Here is an 11,322-nt window from a genome sequence, read left to right on the forward strand (position 1 = left end):
TGTATAGAATTATACCTTTTATCCCACAATCTTGTCGATCATTATTAAATCACTAATAAAAGGAAAAAGCATGAAAAGCAAAAGGAGTCGCTTCACAGACGGTGAAGCAGGTCTGCAGGTGTCTGTCTTTCTCTTCCTCTCTCTGTCTTCCCCTCTTCTCCATTTCTCTCTGTCCTGTCCAACAATGATGACATCAATAATAACAACAATAATCACTACAACAATAAAATAACAAGGGCAACAAAAGGGAATAAATAAATAAAAATTTAAAAAAGGCAATGATAATATCTAGTTTAGTCTTCCTGGCAGGAAAGAAGGCTACAAAAAGACCATGAAAGTGGTAGTTCTCTGTCATATAGCGGGCAAATTTGGCCCATGTACAAACATAGAAATGTCATAGACAGCATCCTCTCTCCCCACTCTCACATGAAACTGAGACGCAGGGCATCCAACTAAGTGACCTCATTATGTTTATGCCAAATAAAGTTATGAAGGGCTGGTCATCTTCTGCCTTTGACCATCAGACTGACTGCCCCATGACGATCAGAGTCCCACACAGTGGAAGGCATTAGCTAGGTCTCTCAGAGAACAGCATCATGTCCTGTCTCTGGAAATCCTGTGGCATCTCATGATGGTGCTCTCTAAAACGGAAATTTCCTACGCAGACACCATGCCTTTCGGTAACCTGGTACTTCTTGCTCTCTGAGAAGACGGCATTGTGCACCATCTACCCCAGTGCTAGCATCTTCAGTCTTTGAGCTGCTCACTGCGCCATAAGATTTGTCAAAACAGTCTAGGTTTTTTTTTTTTTTCTGAAAGGGATTTTGAAGTCCCTTTAGTCCTAGTCATTATAAAAAATGCGACAAAAAAAAAAAAAAGCAGTGTCATGCCTTGTTGAATATTCACAATCTGTTGACCCTGGGGGCTTCAAATTAGACATTGCATTTGGCAGTAGAAGAATTAAGAATGAGTATGAAATCCCACTTTATGAATTCTTTTGATGGAAAGCAAGTACAGGAGTGGTATGAATCAAATGTTTCTGCCCAAAGATACAGATGAGTGTGGGATGATCCCACTCGTCAACAGAAGTTGAGGAAGAAGATCTGAAAGGGAAACTAAAAGCAGGACCTGACCAAATTGTAAGTAGGGCACCAAAGTAAAAGCCGTGTGGTGAGGGGTAGACATGCAGCTTCCTGGGACAGTGGGGGGTGGGAGTGGGTAGGAGGGATGGGTCACAGTCTTTTGGTGGTGGGACTGGTGTTTATGTACACTCCTAGTAAAATGTAGTCATATAAATCACTAGTTAATTAATACGAGAGGGGGAAAATTAATTGTATGTCTCGAAGTTTTTCAAAACACAAACTGAATCTTTTTAATATATAGGCTGTGTATTTGATATGCGGACTCTCTCTAAACCAAGTAGATCAGAAGCAACCAATAGCACAGCTATATATACAAGATACTGGGTACTGTACAGCAAACCCTAACAAAAGGACTTTTCAAAGTTAACCCAATTACCAAATAATGTGATGATAACATTAACTATTGATTGTCTTTTTGAACCCTAAGACAGCAGGAACCTCACATCTCCACTATAGAGCCTCTACTTCTCCCAGTCCTGGAACCCTTGGATAGGGCCCACTTTCCCATATGCCTCTCCCAATCCATATCAAATAATATTGCATCTGCCGATCGCAACCTAATCTACACAGTGATTGCCACCTCAACATGCTTCACTTCAGACTGTGTCCAGAGACTTCATGTGTGGAATGACAACCCTTCAGCTTCATTACTCGGGTGAGACCTTTCCTTTCATAGTATACTCTAATTCCGTCTCAGGTGGTTCACTTTCTAACAAAGCCCCAAAACCTAGATATACACCAGTTTCTGTGAGAGAGAGCATATGTTCACACGTATCCATAAACTAGTGCAAAATATATACCTGAAAGCAGAAGTACACTAGAGTTTGCAGTGAGTATTCCCCTAACACTTCCTCTCCACTATTCCAAGTTTTGGGTCCATGATTGCTCAACAATTTGTTTGGCTTTGTATGTTAACTCTCTTTTCAGTCACGAGGTTCCAGATGTCATCAGGATGCCGGCCAGGCTTCCCTGGACTGAAGACCCCACCAATGTGTCCTGGAGCTCCTCCTCCCCAGAGACCCACCCTACTAGGGAAAGAGAGAGGCAGACTGGGAGTGTGGACCGACCAGTCAATGCCCATGTTCAGCGGGGAAACAATTACAGAAGCCAGACCTTCCACCTTCTACAACCCACAATGACCCTGGGTCCATGCTCCCAGAGGGATAGAGAATGGGAAAGCTATCAGGGGAGGGGATATGGAGATTGGGTGGTGGGAATTGTGTGGAGCTGTACCCTTCCTACCCTATGGTTTTGTTAATTTATCCTTTCTTAAATAAATTTAAAAAAAAAAAGTTTCTGCCCATGGAAACACACTAGTACCTGTAGATTCATGAGTGTTTTGCAGAAAGTTACCCAAGTAATCTAACATGCAGGTCATCTCCTGTCTTTACTCTCCTGACACAATTCTCTTTCAATTCTTGCCACAAAGCCAGATGGCTGAATATAACTGCAGAGAGATTAAAATGCATTCTTTACTCAGGACAAAGAAAGTTTGATGATCTCAAGACTCTCTCAGTAAGCCCTTCCCTCGACCGCCAATGACTATAAGTCACTGCGAAGTTTATTCCATTAGGTTTCATACACAGTGCAGGCTTCTAACCATGAGTCTATGAGGCATAACACAATGGCTACTATAAATGGAAATACGGTATCAGTAGATAGACACAGGATTTCTTTCTTTCTTTGTCTTTTTTGCTTTTAATTTTTTTATTTAAATTTATAAAATGGAAATATTGACAAGACTATAGGATAAGAGGGGTACATTTCCACACAATTCCTACCCCCAGAGCTCCACATCCAATCCTCTCCCTTGATAGCTTTCCTATTCGTTATCCCTCTGGGAGTATGGACCCAGGGTCATTATGGGATGCAGAAGGTGGAAGGTCTGGCTTCTGTAATTGCTTCCCCACTGAACATGGGTGTTGGCAAATAAATCCATAATCCTAGCCTCTCTCTCTCTCTCTTTCTCTAGTGGGGTGGGTCTTTGGGGAAGCAGGGCTCTAAGACACATTGGTGGGGTCATCTGCCCAGAGAAATCCAGTTGGCATTATGGTATCATATGGATCCTTGTGGCTGAAAAAAGAAGTTAAGATATAAAGCAGAACAAATTGTTGACTAATCATGAACCTAAAGGCAAGAATATTACAGATGAAGATTGGGGGGGGTCTCCATTTTGGAAAAAGTTAGTAGGTCTATTTTAAATGTATTCCAAAAGGCCCATGACTTTACTTATTTTTGCCTGCACCTGACATCTAATATCCAGGTGGACCCAGGTTATTATCTGCGGAGATGGTGTCATAGTTGGAAAAAGGACTGGAAAGCTGGATCAGGGAAGAAAGTAGCTCCCAAATATGGGGAAAGTATATAAATACTGTTGACTGTAAGCCCCATCGATCTGAGCTGGACGCACACAATTTCTAATCATGTAGATGTGGTGGGGGAGTGAAAAGTGCAAAGACCCAGCTGATAGAAGAGAGTGGGGCTGGTGGGCCACGTGGCCTCTGCATTTGGTGGGTGGGCGACCAGCCACATGGCGCTGGATGTGGCCAACCACATGTGAAACCAAGTCTCCTTGGAGTCTCTCAGGAACTAGTGGGGGAATGGAACTCCAAGAGTTTCCACGTGCAAAGAAGCAAAGGACTTAAATGAGACAACTGGGTGCTGCACAGAGAAAAAAAACAAGTTGAAACTGAGAGCATAAAGAGAAGTGAAATTTAATTAAAGTTAACACACTATCAATACCCCCTCTACAGTTGAGTTTGGTTATTGGGTATATAAGATGATTCTGAAAACTGCATTGAACAAAAGTCTTATCGTCTCAGTAATCCAGTTATCTTGCATATAAAGAATTACCAGGTTGTGGTCCAGGAGGTGGTGTAGTAGTAAAGCTTTGGACTCTCAAGTATAAAGAATTACCAGGGGCTGGGAAAATAGCACAGTGGCTATACAACAAGACTTTCGTACCTGAGTTACTAGGGATTCAAGGTTCAAGCCCTAGAACCACTATAAACCAGAGATGAGCAGTGTTCTAGGAATAAATAAGTCATAAGAAAGAATAGTCAGTGGCAATTAATGCTTATCTTGCAGAGTTTAAAAAGCAAGGAGACGAAGACTCATTAGATCTCTCTCCTGGGAAGTCACCGTGTATACAACCCAGGACTCAAGCCCCCAGAGCGACACATGGAGTGCTAAGGTTCTAGAGGAGGCCTCAGTGCTGTGGTGGCTCCCACTGTGGTGGCTCTCACGGTGGTGTCTCTCTCTCTATCACTCTGAAAAATTAACCTACAGCAAAGACGTCCCTGTGAAAAGAAAACAAATACATGTATACAAGAGGGTAGATGTGAAGAACCTGTCTCTCAACACTAGAAGCTGCTATGTGCGACCTTGTTCTTGAGCGTCACAAGCTGGAGACACCCCTCTCTGGTGCACACTTTGGAGCACATCTTGGAGAAAGGGTGTTGTACACAGCGTGTTGTATAGAGCAAGGCTTTGCAGGTCTACTGAAGGGCAGTTCACACAGGATGCAGATGCAAGAACTGACCAGAACTGGCATACTTGTGTATACATATATGCACACACACACACACACACACACATATAATACTTATGTGTATATATTAAATAAAAGGGGATGAAAAGGCAGTGAAATGATGCATGTCCAAGGCCCTGGCATCACAAAAATAAGTTGATAAGACAGACAAGCTGGCAAAAAAAGATGTACTCTTAGGCTTGATTAAATTTATGATGATTATTAGATGGGATAGAAAGCGAGGGTGGGAAGGACAGGTTGAGGGTCTCTCTGATTGGATGGCACAGTAACTTGAGGGGAAGGCAGTTTTATGCACATACAAAGATGTAAAAATATAACCCTAAATTTTAATAGTCTTCTAACCAAAGTTAAATCAATAAAAATTAATTATTTGTGGCTTGGGAGGTGGTGTAGTGATAGAATTCTGGGCTTGCAAGCTTGAGGTCTCAAGTGTAGTTCTGACATTAGTTGATGCTCTGGTGTGTGTGTGTGTGTGTAGCTTGTAAAATAAATGAATCAATATATTTGAAAAAACTTGACACAGAAACTTTAAATAATTTATTTAAATAGAATTCTATCTAGGAAGAGCTGAAAGCAGAGTCCAAGGCATTCTGACTCACTGTGGTAGCAGGTCGCAGTCCTACAAGAGTTCTCAGCACTGACAAAATTGTCAGTTGTGGTTTCAAACCACTTTTGTATGTACAAACCACCATTTTCCCTTCTCAAATTTCTAGTCCCTGTTCTCATCCACATGCCAGGCTGATGCAGTTATGCAAAGCTCAGGAAATAAATTCCTCCCTAAGAAATGATTTATAACGTTACAGTCGAAGGTTCAAACGTCAGAATAAATCAGGTCCAATTTTTCTCTGTGTTCTTCTACATCATTTATCTTTCTCTTATCCCATCTCCCTGCCTTTTTCACTCCATTCTGTACAAATGAGCTCATAAGCAACACAGAGGCATGAAGTTCATAGTCCTTTTGCTTTCTCCTTCTGTCACAGGAATGTGGTGGCATCCCTCCTCACTCCCAGAACCTGCATTCCCTTTTCCATGATCCCACTCACTGGTTCACCACCCAACTAGAAAGCATGGCCCAAACGTTGGCCTCAAAGCAACTCTACAAATGGATGAGGTTCATGTGTTGGCCAGCTGAAATCAGCACAGCCTTGCTGAATGGCTCTAACCATCCAGATGGTGTTCTGAATAATCAAGAAAAGTGGCAAATAAGCAAGCATGATGTATTGGTCTCCTGTGACAAAAGCAAGATCAGATGTCTCAAAAGTATCCCAACAATTGCTAAGGCCTTCAGCACTATGCCTAGTAAGATGAGATCTGATTGTTCATCCAAGGACTGACTTCTGTGCCTTTCTCATGAACATATGCAATGAGTTTGTGTAAGAAACTGTGTCTGGTGGGGGTCGGCCGGTGGCGCAGCGGGTTAAGCGCATGTGGTGCAAAAAGCGCAAGGACCGACGGAAGGATCCCGGTTCGAGCCCCCGGCTCCCCACCTGCAGGGGAGTCGCTTCACAGGCGGTGAAGCAGGTCTGCAAGTGTCTGTCTTTCTCTCCCCCTCTCTGTCTTCCCCTCCTCTCTCCATTTCTCTCTGTCCTGTCCAACAACAAAAATAACAACCACAACGAGGCTACAACAACAAGGGCAACAAAAAGGGGGGGGGGGAATGGCCTCCAGGAGCGGTGGATTCATGTTGCAGGCACCGAGCCCAGCAATAACCCTGGAGGGGGAAAAAAAAAAAAAAAAGAAGAAGAAGAAACTGTGTCTGGGGAGTAGGGTGATAGCACAGCGAGTTAAGTGCAAGTGGTGCAAAAGCACAAGGACCGGCTGAAGGATCCGGGTTCAAGCCTCCCCATCTGCAGGGGAGTCGCTTCACAGGCGGTGAAGCAGGTCTGCAGGTGTCTATCTTTCTCTCCCCCTCTGTCTTCCTCTCCTCTCTCCATTTCTCTCTGTCCTATCCAACAACGACGACATCAATAATAACTACAACAATAAAACAACAAGGGTAACAAAAGGGAATAAATAAATAAATAAATATTTATTTAAAAAAATAAACTGTGTCTGGGGAGAAGACACAATGGTTATGCAAAAAACTCTCATACCTGAGGCTCCAAGGTCCTAGGTTCAATCCCCAGCACCACCAAGAGCCAGAGCTGAGTAGTGCTCTAGTCTTTCACTGTGTCTTTCTCACTGCATTTCTCTCTCATTAAAATAAAATAAAATTTTAAATATTTTATTTATTTATTCCCTTTTTTGTTGCCCTTGTTTTTCATTGTTGTAGTTACTACTGTTGTTGTTCTTATTGATGCCATCATTGTTAGATAGGACAGAGAGAAATGGAGATAGGAGGGGAAGACAGAGAGGGGGAGAGAAAGACAGACACCTGCAGACCTGCTTCACCGCCTGTGAAGCGACTCCCCTGCAGGTGGGGAGCCAGGAGCTCGAACGGGGATCCTTCCACCGGTCCTTGCATTTTGTGCCATGTGTGCTTAACCCGCTGCGCTACTACCCAACTCCCAAAACAAAATTTTTAAATAGTAAAAATAAATAAGAGAAACTGCATCTGCTTTGTCTTAGCAACCAATTTAATACAAAGGACCCAAGAATATATAGTGGAAAATGAAGTTTCTTCAATTAAAGTTATTGAGAAAACTGCACAATCATGTGCAAAAGAGTAAAACTAAACCATTCACACCATGCCCTCCAAAATTAAGTCAAAATACATTAAAGACTTGCATGTAAGTGAACCCTGAAACAATAATATTCATAGGAAAAAAAAAAACATTGGCAGTACAGTATTCAACACTAACCTTAGAAATATCTTTGGAGATTCAACCCCAGCAGTATAGGAGACAAAAGGAAAATAAACAAATCGGACATCAAACTCCCATACAGTGAAAGAAACTATTATCAACATGAAGAGGCACCCTACAGAATGAGAGAAGGTATTTGCCAAACACATATCCAACAAGAGATTGGTGTCCAAAATATATAAAGAATTCAAACACAACATCAAAACAGGACATTTAAAAAGTAGGCGAAGGATCTAAATAAACACTACTGAGAGGAAGGCATAAGATGACTAGCAACATATGAAAATATATTTATCATCTATCACCATTATGGGTATGCAAATCAAGACAACGATATATAATTTCCTACCCCTATGCGAATAACTGTTATCCAAAGACAAGAAACAACAAGTATTGGAGAAAATATAGAGCAAAGAGATCTGCGTACACCTATGTCCATAGCAGCATCATTTGTAATGGCCAAGAGCTGGAAGCAACCCAGATGCCCAAGGACAGATGAGTGACTAAGGAAGTTGTGGTGTATATACACACTGAAATATTACTCGGCTATCAAGAATGATGAGGTCACCTTCTTCACCTTATCGTGGATGGAGCTTGAAGGAATCATGTGAAGTGAAATAAGCCAGAAAGAGAAAGATGACTATGGGATGATCTCACTCATGGGCAGAAGTTAAGAAGCAAGAACAGAAATCAGAAACATAAAGTCAAACTTGGATTGGTTTGGTGTATTGCACCAAAGCAAATCACTGTGGGGAAAGAGGCCAGGGAGAGGGGTGGGACGAGGGGGTCTTTTCGGTGCTGGTACACAGTGATGGACTTAATTTTGGGCTGACAGTGTTTTGTAGACACTTATCTTGGTGAGATGAGGAACTGTACCCATGTGCCAACAACGATGCTGTTAACCATTAACCTCTCAATAAAAAATAATAACAAATGGGGCCAGTAGGAGGACGGTAGCTTAGTAGGTTAAGCGCATATGTCACAAAGCCCATCCTTGCGCTCCAAAGTCAAAGGTTCAGTCCCCCATACCACCATAAAGCAGAGCTGATCAATGTTCTCTAAAATAAAAATAAGTAAGTAAAAGCCTTCTTGGAGTAGGACACCAAAGTAAAAATCTCTGGGTTGAGGGGGAGGAGGGAGACAGTCTTTTGGTGGTGGGAATGGTGTTTATGTACACTCCTATTAACTTGTAGTCATATAAATCACTATTTAATTAATATGAAAGAAAACAGCAGGGAGGATAGCAGATTTGTTGTGCAAAATATTTTAGTGCCTGAACCTCTAAGATTCCAGGTTCAATCCCAGACATCACCATAAACCAAAAGAAGTGAGCCAAGCTCTGGAAGAAAAAAAGTCCTTATACTATCTTCAGTACCAACACTCAGTTTCCCTGGAAGAAGCAACATTTGCTTTCAGAGTTTCCAGTGGCGAGAGCTGGTCCTAGATCAGAAATATGGGCTGGCGGGAGTCGGGCGGTAGCGCAACCGGTTAAGCGCACGTGGTGCAAAGCGCAAGGACCTGCGGAAGGATCCGGATTCGAGCACCCGGCTCCCCACCTGCAGGGAAGTCGAGTCACAGGCAGTGAAGCAGGTCTGCAGGTGTCTGTCTTTCTCTCCCTCTCTCTCTCTTCCCCTCCTCTCTCCATGTCTGTCTGTCCTATCCACAACAACTACAACAATAAAATAAAAGGGAATAAATAAATTTAAAAAAAAAAGAAATAGGGGCTGGCTGGGTTCTTAATTCTGTCCTGTTTGTTAAAATGTTTGAAGATTGTTTGGATGTCTTTTTCGGTGTCAACCAAGAAGGAAGTGTTGGTACACTGTGTCCCCAAACATTTGTCTACTCTAATGATCTCCATCTCTAGTGTTAGCCGGTTAAACTGGGGGAAAATATGGACTGGATTCTGGGTTACATGTCTCCTAACAATTGTCACATGTCTAACAATGTTATAAATGGTGAATCATCTGCTCCCTGTGAGTACCTCCTTCTTGGGAATAAAGTGGACATGTTGAAGGGGACATTTTGCAAATGTCAGGCTTCTTGGCAGCCAGGTCTCTCTCTACTCATCAGACCGTGGGGAGGGGAGGAAAAGAAAACTATTCTGTAGTTGACAGAATAGAACGCTTTCATTTTTAAAAAAATATTTATTTATTTATTCCCTTTTGTTGCCCTTGTTGTAGTTACCGTTGTTGTTACTGATGTCGACATTATTGGATAGGACAGAGAGAAATGGAGAGAGGAGGGAAAGACAGAGAAGGGGAGGGAAAGACAGACACCTGCAGACCTGCTTCACCGCCTGTGAAGTGACTTCCCTGCAGGTGGGGAGCCGGGGGCTCGAACCCGGATCCTTATACCCGTCCCAGCGCTTTGCACCACCTGCGCTTAACCTGCTGCGCTACCGCTTGACTCCCTTTTTTTTTTCAACCAGGGCCCTGCTCAACTCTAGCTTACAGTGGTAGAGGGGATTGAACCTGGCACCTCAGAGCCTCAGGCAGGAGAGTCTCTTTGCATAACCATTATGCTAACTACCCCCCCTCAAAGCTTTCATTATCATGTACTTGGCCTCAGGTTCAAGCAGTGGTATGCTGCTATATCTCTCGTTCACTATATCTCTCTGTCTCTGTCTCTTACCTTCTATCTAGAGGAAAAGAAAAAAAATGGCTATTGTGAGTGGCAGAGTCAGGCAGACACCAGGACAGAGAAAAATCGAGAGAGGAGTGGAGATAGAGAGGGAGAGAGATAGACACCTGAAGACCTGCTTCTCCACTTGTGAAGCAACCCCCAGTAGGTGGGGAGCCGGGGGCTCAAACCAGGATCCTTACTCGGGTCCTTATGTTTAGTACTATGTGCGCTTAACCAGGTACACCACCACCCACCCCCTACGATGTAGCCTCCAAGGCAAAGGCAGAGTTGAAACCCCACTGCAAGTTAGTCCAAGCAACTTTGTCAGGATTGTTCAGGTATATACGTCTTCCTCACCCACTTAACAAATTTCATTTAAACCCATTAAAAACACAGACTTTCAAAAGCCTGGCAGTGATGCCCTCAGTTGAGAGCACGCGTTATAGTGCACAAGGACCTGGGTTCAAACCCCTGCTCGACTCCCTCCCCTGCCTGCAGGGAGAAGCTTCACAGGCGGTGAAGCAGTGCTACAGGTCTTTCTTATCTCTCTCTTTCTCTCTCTCTTTCCCTCTGTCCCTCCCTCCCTTCTTGATTTCCTGCTGCCTCTATCCACTAAACAAATAATACAAACGTTTTTTATTTGAAAATCACAAAATCTCAGACTTGAACAAGACTTTGAAGTTACATCATATTTTTTTAATTTTCTTTTCTTTTTCTTTTCTTTTTTTTTTTTTTTTTGTCTCCAGGGTTATTGCTGGGGCTCGGTGCCTACACCACAAATCCACTGCTCCTGGAGGCTATTTGTTCTCTTTGTTGTCCTTGTTGTTTATCATTGTTGTTATTATTGCTTGTTGTTGGATAGGACAGAGAGAAATGGAGAGAGGAGGGGAAGACAGAGAGGGGGAGAGAAAGACAGACACCTGCAGACCTGCTTCACCGCCTGTGAAGCGACTCCCCTGCAGGTGGGGAGCTGAGGGCTTGAACTGGGATCCTTCCGCCGGTCCTTGTGCTTTGTGCCACGTGCGCTTAACCCGCTGTGCTACCACCCGGCCCCCTGAAGTTACATATTTTAACCTTCTTTATAATGCCTACAAATACAGTGGTTACACAGTATTCATGTGATGGGCTGCTCACTACTATTCAAAATTCATACTATCCTCAGAGCTCTTAAAGGGTTTTCTCACACTGGGGACTCCCAGCCACC

At 43.1% G+C, this 11,322-nt stretch overlaps 1 long non-coding RNA gene across 1 annotated transcript in view; it reads left to right on the forward strand.

Annotated features, from left to right (window-relative positions):
* Positions 1-2,325, forward strand: part of LOC132540946 (uncharacterized) — an 83,057-nt gene extending 80,732 nt beyond the window's left edge. The window contains exon 4 of the long non-coding RNA XR_009552155.1: positions 2,077-2,325. This is a non-coding gene — a long non-coding RNA (uncharacterized LOC132540946). The remainder of the gene's footprint in view (positions 1-2,076) is intronic.
* The last annotated feature ends 8,997 nt before the right edge of the window (positions 2,326-11,322 follow it).

This window comes from Erinaceus europaeus, chromosome 10 (genome assembly GCF_950295315.1).
Source record: "Erinaceus europaeus chromosome 10, mEriEur2.1, whole genome shotgun sequence".
NCBI classification, from domain to species: Eukaryota; Metazoa; Chordata; class Mammalia; order Eulipotyphla; family Erinaceidae; genus Erinaceus; species Erinaceus europaeus.